At 40.2% G+C, this 13,855-nt stretch overlaps 1 pseudogene; it reads right to left on the minus strand.

The window, feature by feature from the left end:
* Nucleotides 1-1,695: 1,695 nt before the first annotated feature.
* On the minus strand, nucleotides 1,696-2,770 carry LOC129552833 (enolase-phosphatase E1 pseudogene; annotated as a pseudogene).
* Nucleotides 2,771-13,855: the final 11,085 nt, after the last annotated feature.

The following is a 13,855-nucleotide window of genomic DNA, read 5'->3' on the forward strand; positions in this document are numbered from 1 at the left end:
GGAAATTTAAAAAAAAAAAACAAAAAGCAAAAAAAAAAAAACCCTGTGATGAATGAAAATAGAAACAGCTTTCCAAAATATATGGGGCAGAGTAAAAGTAGTTTTAAGGGGGAAACTATAGCAATACAAGGTTACCTCTAGAGACAAGATAAATCTCAAATAAATGAACTTTACATCTTAATTAATTTTTTCTGGGGGGGAACACAATAAACAAAGGCTAAGTTAGTAGGAGGAAGGAAATTATAAAGATCAGCGTGGAAAAATTAAAAAGAGACTGAAAAAAATAATCAAACTCTGAACACATCATTGAATATTAGAGATCATTGCTTGAAAACATAAACAAATTGATAAAGATTTATCCAGACTCATCAAGAAAAACAAAAACAGAATGGGCCCAAATAAATAAAATCTGCTGTGAAAGATAAGTTAAAACTGATACCACAAAAATACAGTCAGGAGACTATTTTGAATAATTTTATGGCCACAAATAGAGCAACCTAGAAGAAAGGAATAAATTCCTGGAAACATACAAGCTTCCAAGGCTGAATCAGGGAGAAAATCAAAATAGACCGGTTATAGGCAATGAAGTTGAAATAGAAATTTAAAAAAATTTCCCAAGAATCAAAAGCCCAGGAGCAGATAGCTTCACAAGTGAACTCTATCCAACATTTAAAGAAGAATTAATAAGTATCCTTCTCAAAATTTTCCTATAAACTGAAATGGAAGAAATGCTTTAAGCCAATATAAGCTAGCATACTGTCTTTTTCTCCTAGGAATTTTATGTTTTCAGGTCTTTAATCCATTATGATTTTATTTTTGTTTGTTTGTTTGTTTTTTTTGAAGAAGAAGAAAATGCTTTTATTAATCACATGAAACTGACATGACCTCCCATTAGGCTGAACCAGGACAAATAACGCTGTTATAAAATTTACATTTCTTGCATCCATTTCATATTAGATATCAGGGCTCTAGGTCTTTTGGACAAATTTCAGTAAACCATTTATTTTTTAATAGTAAACAGGAATTAACATATGTTCTCAAACTGTGCTACGAAGTAGTGAGCTGGGCGTCTCTGAACTCTGTAACAGCGGGCAGGATCCAGGCTGTCTGGTTAAACCTTCAGAGGCACGTCTCTATTTTACCTATTACATTAGTGCATCTTTTCCACTGGTAAGGCAACTGCTCACTGTGGGCGCCACAATGATCAGCAAGTTTCTTAAGTAATCAACACTTGGTTAATCAAGACTCACATGCACTTTCTTTCCCAACTCTGCTCTCTTCTGGAGCAGAAACAAACAGCTTTGTCATTCATAAATAGAGAGATTAATATAGTTTCAAATTAGGTTGTTGTAATCTTAAACTCACAGTTTAAAAGAGGAAGTAGATTATTATTAGGAATGTCTTTTAAATACTTCTAGTTTCAAAATAACAAGGCTTCTGAGAAACCACTCAAACCAACCTATTTTGATCCATGACTTGATAAACATGAACACATTTGACCTGTTTAGTCATAATTTCTTCTCTCAACTAGAAGTCGCCCTCCATAAGGGTTAGAACTGTTGTCCCAAACAATTTCTACATATAGAGCATCTTTAAAATAAGTTTCCTTTTCACTGAACTGACATTCTTTTCTCCACTTACGTGCTTGTGAAAGGAAATCTGAACATATACACTTAACAAACCTTCTGTGTGTGTTTATCTGTATTTTTTAAGCAAAAGCCTTTTACCATTAGAGCAAAACTAGACGAGAGGGACGGCCCTGTGCAGACAGTCCGGTTCCTTGGGCCCCTCCTCTAGGTTGAGGAGGGCAGGCACAGGTCACTGAAGGAAGCAATGAGGCTGAAGTGGCTCTTCTCATCATCAGTTAACCCCGCGTTGCCCGGCCTCACCACCACAGCGACATGCACGGCCGCCTCCTCTGCAGCGCTGGCCTCTCGGGAAACATCTGTCAGAAACAAGATGTTGTTGGTTGAACAGCCGATGCTGCTGGCGATCTTTCAGTAACTCTCACTCTCCACTTTGTGTCCAATCCTGGTATCAAAGTGACCATCCACGAGCTCAAGAATATCTCCCTCTGTAGACTGCCCAAATAACAGTTTCTGTGCCTCCACGCTCCCCGAAGAATAGATATACACCTTCATTCCAGCCTCTCGCCACTTCCTGACGGCCGGAACCACGTCTTCAAAGAACTCTGCTTTCATGTGCCCAGCCTTGAATGCCGCCCTCCACATGTGGCCCTGCAGCTGCTTCAGCGCTGTGGTCTTCCGGTCCAGGGACATCTGCCAGTACACATTATCCACCACGGCCTGGATCATCCAATGCGGGTCGTCCGCCCCATTACCAGAGGCTGCCGGGATCGGAACAGCCCCATCCAGGTGGGAGTCCTCTTCAGGCTGTTTCCTCAAAAGATTGACATCCTGTTGGCACTCCTCTTCCTCCCAATGTGTCTTCAGATACTCTTTAACATTTTCTTTGACGTAAGGAAACAAAATGTCCTTCACGAAAGCAATCGGGGTTGTGGTACCTTCGATATCTAACAGGATCACAGAGACTTCGGCGGGCACTGAAAGCACGACCATTTCCCCACCGCACCGACTGCTACCAAGAGAATCGGCCTACTGGTAAGAGAGGGCGGAGGGCGGCGCCGGCAGCGCCCCCAGCAAAGGGCTGGGCTTCTGGTGGCCCCGAAAAAGGGTCCCGGAGCAGATAACCGCAGCGCGGCCTGACGCACGAGGCGGAGAGGGCTGGTGCGCGCCTCCGGACGTGGAGAGAAATCTGCAGCCCCTATTTTTGTTTGTAGTGTAAGAAAGTGGATTGGTTTCTTTCTTTCCTTTTTTGCAGTTAGCTATACAGTTTTCCAAACACCAATTATTAAACACTTTCATTATACATTCTTAACTCCCTTGTTATAGATTAATGAACCATATAAATGGCGATTTATTTCTTTGTTTTCTCCCATGTCATTGATAAAACACACAATTCACTTAAAATGGCAGAGGATCTGAATATACATTTATCTGAAGAAGACATACAGATGGCCAATAGGCATGTGAAAAGATACTTAGAATCACTAATCAAGGAAATGTAAATCAAAACCACAAAGAACTATCACGTAACACCTGTCAGAATGCCTATTATCAAAAAGACAGAAAATAACAAGTGCCAATGATGATATAGAGAAAAAGAAACCATCATATACTGACAGTGGGAATATATGTTTGCATAGCCACTATGGAAAGCAGTATGGTGGTTCCTTAAAATATTAAAAATAGAACTACCATGTTACCAATCAGAAGCTCCACTTCTAGATAGCACAGAATTATGTATTCTGAATAATACAAATATGCTAATTTTAAAAGATATATGCACCACAATATTCACTGCAATATAATTTACCATAGCAAAACTATGGAAGAAATCTAACTGTTCATTTATAGCTGAATGGATAGAGAACACGTAGTGTATATATAATTGACATTTGAACAACACATGGCCTAGGGGAATAGAACCTCCATGCAGTCAAATAACTTTACAGTTGGCCGTTTGTACCTGTGGTTTCCTATCTGTGGATTCAACCAACTGAAGATCATGTAGAATGCTTTTTTTTTTTTTTAATTTCTTCATAATAGAGGTTTTTTTCTAATTTATAAATTTCTACCCATACAGTGAAATATTGTGTCTTACATTTTACTTCTACATATATTTCAAGGTCAAAAAGACACTGCAGTTATTATTTTGTTGATATTTGATATTGTCCATTAAAAAGTACCTGACTTGCTAGATGTACTGTGGCATCTTGCTATATTTTTTTAACTGAAAGATAATTTGCTTTACAGAATTTTGTTCTTTTCTGTCAAAGCTCAACATGAATCAGCCATCATTTAGTTCAGTTCACGCTCAGTCGTGTCCGACTCTTTGCAACCCCATGAATCACAGCACGCCAGGCCTCCCTGTCCATCACCAACTCCCGGAGTTCACTCAAACTCATGTCCATCGAGTTGGGGATGCCATCCAGCCATCTCATTCTCTGTCTTCCCCGTCTCCTCCCAACCCCAAATCCCTCCTAGCATCAGAGTCTTTTCCAGTGAGTCAACTCGTCGCATGAGGTGGCCAAAGTATTGGAGTTCCAGCTTTAGCTTCAGTCCTTCCAATGGACAGCCAGGATTGATCTCCTTTAGAATGGACAGGTTGGATCTCCTTGCAGTCCAAGGGACTCTCAAGAGTCTTCTCCAGCACCACAGTTCAAAAGCATCGAATCTTCGGCGATCAGCTTTCTTCACAGTCCAACTCTCACATCCATACATGACCACGGGAAAAACCATTGCCTTGACTAGATGGACCTTGGTTGGCAAAGCAATGTCTCTGCTCTTCAATATTCTATCTAGATTGGTCATAACTTTCCTTCCAAGGAGCAAGCGTCTTTTAATTTCATGGCTGCAATCAGCATTTGCAGTGATTTTGGATCCAAAAAAAATAAAGTCTGACACGGTTTCCACTGTTTCCCCATCTGTTTCCCAAGAAGTGATGGGACCAGATGCCATGATCTTCGTTTTCTGAAAGTTGAGCTTTAAGCCAACCTTTTCACTCTCCTCTTTCAATTTCATCAAGAGGCCTTTGAGTTCCTCTTCACTTTCTGCCATAAGGGTGGTGTCATCTGCATATCTGAGGTTATTGATATTTCTCCTGGCAATCTTGATTCCAACTTGTGCTTCTTCCAGCCCAGTGTTCCTCATGGTGTACTCTGCATATAAGTAAAATAATCAGGGTGACAATATACAACTTTGACGTATTCCCTTTCCTATTTGGAACCAGTCTGTTGTTCCATGGCCAGTTCTAACTGTTACTTCCTGACCTGCATACAGGTTTCTCAAGAGGCAGGTCAGGTGGTCTGGGATTCCCATCTCTTTCAGAATGTTCCACAGTTTATTGTGATCCACACAGTCAAAGGCCTTGGCATAGTCAATGAAGCACAAATAGATGTTTTTCTGGAACTCTCTTGCTTTTTCCATAATCCAGCGGATGTTGGCAATTTGATCTCTGGTGCCTCTGCCTTTTCTAAAACCTGCTTGAACATCTGGAAGTTCACGATTCACATATTGTTGAAGCCTAGCTTGGAGAATTTTGAGCATGACTTTACTAGCGTGTGAGATGAGTGCAATTGTGCAGTAGTTTCAGCATTCTTTGCCATTCCCTTTCTTTGGGATTGGAATGATGACTGACCTTTTCTAGTCCTGTGGCCATTACTGAGTTTTCCAAATTTGCTGGCATATTGAGTGCAGCACTTTCACAGCCTCATCTTTCAGGATTTGAAATAGCTCAATTGGAATTCCATCACCTCCACTAGCTTTGTTAGTCATGATGCTCTCTAAGGCCCACTTGACTTCACATTCCAAGATGTCTGGTTCCAGGTGAGTGATCACGCCATCGTGATTATCTTCGTCGTGAAGATCTTTTTTGTACAGTTCTTCTGTGTATTCTTGCCACCTCTTCTTAATATCTTCTGCTTCTGTTAGGTCCATACCATTTTTTTCCTTTATCGAGCCCATCTTTGCATGAAATATTCCCTTGATATCTCTAATTTTCTTGAAAAGATCTCTTTTTTTCCTAGTCCGTTGTTTTCCTCTATTTCTTTGCATTGATCACTGAGGAAGGCTTTCTTATCTCTCCTTGCTATTCTTTGGAACTCTGCATTCAGATGCTTATATCTTTCCTTTTCTCCTTTGCTTTTCGCTTCTCTTCTTTTCACAGCTATTTGTAAGGCCTCCTCAGACAGCCATTTTGCTTTTTCGCATTTCTTTTCCATGGGGATGGTCTTGGTCCCTGTCTCTTGTACAATGTCACGAACCTCCGTCCAGAGTTCATCAGGCACTGTATCTATCAGATCTAGACCCTTAAATCTATTTCTTACTTCCACTGTATAATCATAAGGGATTTGATTGAGGTCATATCTGAATGGTCTAGTGGTTTCCCTGCTTTCTTCAATTTAAGTCTGAATTTGGCAATAAGGAGTTCATGATCTGAGCCACAGTCAGCTCCTGGTCTTGTTTTTGTTAACTGTATGTTGCGTCTCCATATTTGGCTGCAAAGAATATAATCAATCTGATTTCGGTGTTGACCATCTGGTGATGTCCGTGTGTAGAGTCTTCTCTTGTGATGTCTCTCGCGTCTGTGCCACCGGAGCCGGTGTCTCTCGCGTCTGTGCCAATGGAGCCGGCGGCCTTGAGGAGATACCCCTCGTCCAAGGTAAGGCACAGCAACTGCACTTTGCTGGAGCAGCTGTGAAGAGGTACTCCACGACCAAGGTAAGTGAAACCCAAAGAAGAGGGTAGGTATTGGGAGGGGGCACTAGAAGGCAGACACATTGAAATCATAATCACAAAAAACTAGTCGATCGGATCATATGGACCACAGTCCTGTCTAACTCAATGAAGCTAAGTCATGCTGTGTGCGGCCACCCAACACGGACGGGTCATGTTGGAGAGGTCGGACAGAATGTGGTCCACTGGAGAAGGGAATGGCAAACCACTTCAGTATACTTGCCTTGAACAGTATCAAAAGGCAAAATGATAGGATAGTGAATGAGGAATTCTCAAGGTCAGTGGGTGCTCAGTATGCTACTGGAGATCAGTGGAGAAATAACTCTAGAAGGAATGAAGGGATGGAGCCAAAGCAAAACAAATACCCAGTTGTGGATGTGACTGATGCTAGAAGCAGGGTCCGATGGTGTAAAGAGCAATATTGCATAGGAACCTGGAATGTTAGGTCCATGAATCAAGGCAAATTGAAAGTGGTCAAACAGGAGATGAAAAGAGTAAACATAGACATTCTAGGAATCAGTGAACTAAAATGGACTGGAATGGGTGAATTTAACTCAGATGACCATTATATCTACTACTGTGGGCAGGAATCCCTTAGAAGAAATGGAGTAGCCATCATGGTCAACAAAAGAGTCCGAAATGCAGTACTAGGATGCAATCTTAAAAACGACAGAATGATTTCCGTTCGTTTCCATGGCAAACCATTCAATATTAGAGTAATCCAAGTCTATGCCCCAACCAGTAATGCTGAAGAAGCTGAAGTTGAACAGTTCTATGAAGACCTACAAGACCTTTTAGAACTAACACCCAAAAAAAGATGTCCTTTTCATTATAGGGGACTGGAATGCAAAAGTAAGAAGTCAAAAAACACCTGGAGTAACAGGCAAATTTGGCCTTGGGGCACGAAATGAAGCAGGGCAAAGGCTAATAGAGTTTTGCCAAGACGGACCTTAGGTATATATATATCCTCTCCCTTTTGAACCTCCCTCACATCTCTCTCCCCGTCTAACCCCCTCTAGATTGAAACAGAGCCTCTGTTTGAGTTTCCTAAACCATACAGCAAATTCCCATTGGCTGTCTATTTTACACATGGTAATGTAAGTTTCCATACATCTCACCCTCTGCTCCCCTCTCCGCATGTCCATAGGTCTATTCTCTATGTCTGTTTCTCCATTGCTGCACTGTAAGTAAATTATTCGGTACCATTTTTCTTGATTCCATATATATACTTTAGAATATGATATTTATCCAGGGACCGCAATGGCACCCCACTCCACTACACTTGCCTGGAAAATCCCATGGATGAAGGAGCCTGGTGGGCTGCAGTCCATGGGATTGCTAAGAGTTGGAGACGACTAAGCAACTTCACTTTCACTTTTAACTTTCATGCATTGGAGAAGGAAATGGCAAACCACTCCTGTGTTCATGCCTGGAGAATCCCAGGGATTGTGGAACCTGGTGGGTTGCCGTCTATGGGGTCGCACAGAGTCAGACACGACAGAAATGACTTAACAGAAGGAGCAGCAGCATGATATTTATCTTTCTCTTTCTAACTAACTTCACTCTGTATAATAGGTTCTATGTTCATCCACCCCATCAGAACTGACTCAAATGTGTTCCTTTTTATGGCTGAGTAATATTCCATTGTTTATATGTATCACCACTTATTTATTCATTCATCTGTTGAAGAACACCTAGGTTGCCTCCATGTTCTAGGTATCATAAATAGTGCTGCAATGAACAATGTGTCTTTTTCAATTTTGGCGACCTCATGGTATATGACCAGGAGTGGGATTGCTGAGTTATATGGTGATTTTATCCCTAGGTTTTTAAGCAATCACCATACCGTCTTCCATAGTGGCAGTATCAATTTACATTCCCACCAACAGTACAAGAGTGTTCCCTTTTCTCCACACTCTCGCCAGCATTTATTGTTTGTAGACCTTTTGATGATGGCCATTCTGACCGGTGTGAGGTGATATCACATTGCTGTTTTGATTTGCATTTCTCTAATAATGAGTGATGTTGAAAATCTTTTCATATGTTTGTTAGCCATCTGTATTTCTTCTTTGGAGAAATGTCTATTTAGGTATTTTTCCCATTTTTTGATTGGGTTCTTTGTTTTTCTGATATTGAGCTACTTGGATATTTTGGAAATTAATCCTTTGTCAGTTGTCTCATTTGCTATTATTTTCTCCCTTTCTGAGGGTTGTCTGTTCACCTTACTTACAGTTTCCTTTGGTGTGCAAAAGTTTTTAAGTTTAATCAGGTCCCACTTGTTTACTTTTGTTTCTATTTCTGTTACTCTAGGAAGTGGGGCATAGAAGATCTTGTTTTGATTCATGTCATCGAGTATTCTGCCTATGTTTGCCTCTAAGAGTTTTATAGTTTCTGATCTTACATTTTGCCTTTTCATACTGTTCATGGGGTTCTCAAGACAAGTATATGGAAGTGGTTTGCCATTCCCTTCTCCAGTGGACCACATTCTGTCAGACCTCTCCACCATGACCTGCCCATCTTGGGTGGCCCCACATGGCATGGCTTAGTTTCACTGAGTTAGACAAAGCTGTCGTCCTTGTGATCAGATCGACTAGTTTTCTGTGATTATGATTTCAGTGTGTCTGCCCTCTGATGCCTTCTAGCAACACCTACCATCTTATTTGGGTTTCTCTTACCTTGGTCGTGGGTTATCTCTTCACGGCTTCTCCAGCAAAGAGCAGCAACTGCAACTTACCTTGCACGAGGGGTATCTCCTCACGGACGCCCTACCTGATCAATAGGAAAATAGGAAATAGGAAAAGGAGTATGTCAAGGTTGTATATTGTCAACTTACTTATTTAACTTATATGCAGAGTACATCATGAGGAACTCTGGGCTGGAAGACCCACAAACTCGAATCAAGATTGCCAGGAGAAATATCAATAACCTCAGATATGCAGATGACACCACCCTTATGGCAGAAAGTGAAGAGGAACTCAAAAGCCGCTTGATGAAAGTGAAAGAGGAGAGTGAAAAAGTTGGCTTGAAGATCAACATTCAGAAAACTAAGATCATGGCATCTGGTCCCATCACTTCATGGGAAATAGATTGGGAAACGTGGAAACAGTGTCAGACTTTATTTTTGGGGGATCAAAAATCACTGTGGATGCTGACTGCAGCCGTGAAATTAAAAGATGCTTATTCCTTGGAAGGAAAGTTATGACCAACCTAGATAGCATATTAAAAATCAAAGACATTACTTTGCCAACAAAGGTCCATCTAGTCAAGGCTATGGTTTTTCCAGTGGTCATGTATGGATCTGAGAGTTGGACCGTGAAGAAAGCTGATTGCTGAAGAACTGACGCTTTTGAACTGTGGTGCTGGAGAAGACTCTTCAGAGTCCCTTGGACTGCAAGGAGATCCAACAAGTCCATTCTAAAGGAGATCAGTCCTGGGTGTTCATTGGAACGACTGATGCTAAAGCTGAAACTCCAATACTTTGGCCACCTCATGCGGCAAGTTGATTCACCGGAAAAGACTCTGATGCTGGGAGGGATTGGGGGCAGAAGGAGAAGGGGATGACAGAGAATGAGATGGCTGGATGGCATCACCGACTCGATGGAGGTGAGTTTGAGTGAACTCCGGGAGTTGGTGATGGACAGGGAGGCCTGGCGTGCTCTGATTCATGGGGTCTCAAAGAGTCGGACATGACTGAGTGACTCAACTGAACTGATCTTACATTTGGGTCTTTAGTCCATTTTGAGTTTATCTTTGTGTTTGGTGTTAGGAAGTGTTTTGATATCATTCTTTTACATGTAGCTGTCCAGTTTTCCCAGCACCATTTATTGAAGAGACTGTCTTTGTCCCATTGTGTATTCTTTCCTCCTTTGTCAAAAATAAATTACCCATAGGTGCATGGGTTTATTTCTGGGCTTTCTATCTTGTTCCATTGGTCTATATTTCTGTTTCTGTGCCAGGACCATACTGTCTTGATGACTGTAGCTTTTGTATAATCTGAAGTCAGGAAGGTTGAATCCTCCAGGTCCATTCTTTCTCAAGACTGCTTTGGCTATTCAGGGTCTTTGGGTGTTCATATGAATTTTGAAATTTTTTGTTCTTGTTCTGTGATAAATGCCATTGGTAGTTTGATAGGGATCACATTGAATCTGTAGTTTGCTTTTGGTGGTATAATCATTTTCACAATATCGATTCTTCCTACCCAGGAACATGGAATATCTCTGTTTATGACATCTGTTTTTGCCATTTTGATTTCTTTCATTAGCGTTTTATAATTTTCTGTGTACAGTTCTTTTGTTTCCTTAAGTGGGTTTATTCCTAGATATATAATTTTTTTTGTTGCAATGGTGAATGTGATTGATTCTATAATTTCTTTTTCTGATTTTTCATTGCTAGTGTATAGAAATGCAAGTGATTTCTGTGTATCGATTTTGTATGTTGCAACTTTGCTAAATTCACTGATTAGCTCTAGAAATTTTCTGATACTATCTTTAGGGTTTTCTATGTATCTTTAGGGTTTTCATGTCATCGGCAAACGCGGAGTGCTTTACTTCTTCTTTCTGATCTGGATTACTTTTATTTCTTTTTCTTCTCTGACTGCTGTAGCTAGGACTTCCAGAACTATGCTGTGTAATATTGGTGAATGTGGACGCACTTTGTCTTGTTCCTGATCTTAGGGGGAATGCTTTCAGTTTTTCACCATTGAGAATAATGTTTGCTGTAGGCTTATCATATATGGCCTTTACTATGTTGAGGCAGTTTCCTTCTATGCCCATTTTTTGAAGTTTTAATCATAAATGGGTGCTGAGTTTTATCAAAAGGTTTTTCTGCACTTATTGTTCTGATTTGACCATATGTTTTTATCTTTCAATTTATTAATTAATATATCACATTGATTGATTTGCATATGTTGAAGAATCCTTGCATTCCTGAAATAAACCCAACTTGATCATGGTGTATTAGCTTTTTGATGTGTTTCTGAGTTCTGTTTGCTGAAATTTTGTTGAGGATTTTTGCATCTATGTTCATCAATGACACTGGCCTGTAGTTCTCTTTTCTGTGCTGTCTTTGTCTGGTTTTTGTGTCAGGGTGATGGTGGCCTCGTAGAATAAGTTTGGAAGTGTTCCTTCCTCTGCAATTTTTTGAAAGCATTTTATAAGGATAGACATTAGTTCTTCTCTAATAGAATTCTCCTGTGAAGCCATATGGTCCTGCATTTTTGTTTTGGGGGAGATTTATTATCACAGCTTCAATTTCAGTGCTTGTAGTAGGGTTGTTCATAATTTCTATTTCTTTCTTACATTTAATATTGTCCCAGATGTCTCTAAGACTACCCTTAGTTCTTTTCATTCTTTTTATTTTATTCTGCTCTTCAGAAGTTATTTCCATCATTTAATCTTCAAGCTCACTGATTCGTTCTTCTGATTCAGATATTCTGCTATTGATTCCTTCTAGAGTATTTTTAATTTCAGTAATTGTGTTCTTTGTATGTTTATTCTTTAATTCTTCTAGGTCTTTGTTAAATGAATCTTGCATTTTCTCCATTTTGTTTTCAAGGTTTTTGATCATCTTTATTATTATTATTCTGACTACTTTTTCAGGTATTTTGCTGTCCTCTTCAATATTTGGGCTTCTGTTTTTCTAGTTTGTTCCTTCATTTGTGTAGCCTTTCTCTGTTTTACATTATTTCTTTTTAACTTATTGTGCTTTAGGTCTCCTTTTCCCAGGTTTCAAGGTTGAATTCTTTCTTCCTTTGGTTTCTGCCCTCCTAAAGTTGGTCCAGTGTTTTCTGTAAACTTCCTACAGGGTGAGATTAATGCTGAGGTTTTTGTGTTTGTTTGTTTTTCCTCTGATAGGCAAAGCTGAGTGAAGTGGTAATCCTGTCTGCGGTTGATTGGGTCTGTATTTTTGTTTTGTTTGTTGTTTATATGAGGTGTCCTGCATAGGGTGCTACTGGAGGTTGGGTGATGCCGAGTCTTGTATTCAAGTGCTTTCCTTTGTGTGAGTTCTCACTATGTGATATCACCAGATGATCAACACTGAAATCAGATTGATTATATTCTTTGCAGACAAAGATGGAGAAGCTCTATACATTTAGCAAAAACAAGACCAGGAGTTGACTGTGGCTTAGATGATGAACTCCTTATTGCCAAATTCAGACTTAAATTGAAGTAGGGAAAACCACTAGACCATTCATATATGACCTTAATCAAATCCCTTATGATTATACAGTGGAAGTGAGAAATAGATTGAAGGGACTAGATCTGATACTAGAGTGCCTGATGAACTATGGATGGAGGTTCGTGACATTGTACAGGAGACAGGGACCAAAACCATCCCCATGGAAAAGAAATGCAAAAAAGCAAAAGGCCTGTCTGAGGAGGTCTTAAAAATAGCTGTGAAATGAAGAGAAGCAAAAAGCAAAGGAGAAAAGGAAAGATATAAGATTCTGAATGCAAAGTTCCAAAGAATAGCAAGGAGAGATAAGAAAGCCTTCCTCAGTGATCAATGCAAAGAAATAGAGAAAAACAACAGACTAGGAAAAACAAGAGATCTCTTCAAGAAAATTAGAGATACCAAAGGAACATTTCATTTAAAGATGGGCTCTATAAAGGACAGAAATGGTATGGGCATAACAGAAGCAGAAGATATTAAGAAGAGATGGCAATAATACACAGAAGAACTATACAAAAAAGATCCTCATGACCAAGATAATCACAATGGTGTGATCACTCACCTGGAGCCAGATATCTTGGAATGTGAAGTCAAGTGGGCCTTAGAAAGCATCACGACAAACAAACCTAGTAGAGTGATGGAACACCAGTTGAGCTATTTCAAATCCTGAAAGATGATGCTGTGAACGTGCTGCACTCAATATGCCAGCAAATTTGGAAAACTCAGCAGTGGCCACAGGACTGGAAAGGGCAGTCTTCATTTCAGTCCCAAAGAAAGGCAATTCCAAAGAATGCTCAAACTACCGCACAATTGCACTCATCTCACACGCTAGTAAAGTCATGCTCAAAATTCTCCAAGCCAGGCTTCAGCAATATGTGAACCGTGAACTCCCAGATGTTCAAGCAGGTTTTAGAAAAGGCAGAGGCACCAGAGATCAAATTGCCAACATCCTCTGGATCATGGAGAAAGCAAGAGAGTTCCAGAGAAACATCTATTTCTGCTTCATTGACTATGTCAAAGCCTTTGACTGTGTGGATCACAATAAACTGTGGAAAATTCTGAAAGAGATGGGAATACCAGACCCCCTGACCTGCCTCTTGAGAAACCTGTATGCAGGTCAGGAAGCAACAGTTAGAACCGGACATGGAACAACAGACTGGTTCCAAATAGGACGTCAAGTTTGTATATTGTCACCCAGATTATTAACTTCTATGCAGAGTATATCATGAGGAACGCTGGGCTAGAAGAAGCACAAGCTGGAATCAAGATTGCAGGGAGAAATATCAATAACCTCAGATATGCAGATGACACCACCCTTTTGGCACAAGTGAAGAGGAACTCAAAAGTCTCTTGATGAAAGTGAAAGA

Source organism: Moschus berezovskii, chromosome 3, assembly GCF_049115385.1.
Source record: "Moschus berezovskii isolate FMDL1 chromosome 3, NW_MosBer_1.0, whole genome shotgun sequence".
Lineage (NCBI taxonomy): Eukaryota > Metazoa > Chordata > Mammalia > Artiodactyla > Moschidae > Moschus > Moschus berezovskii.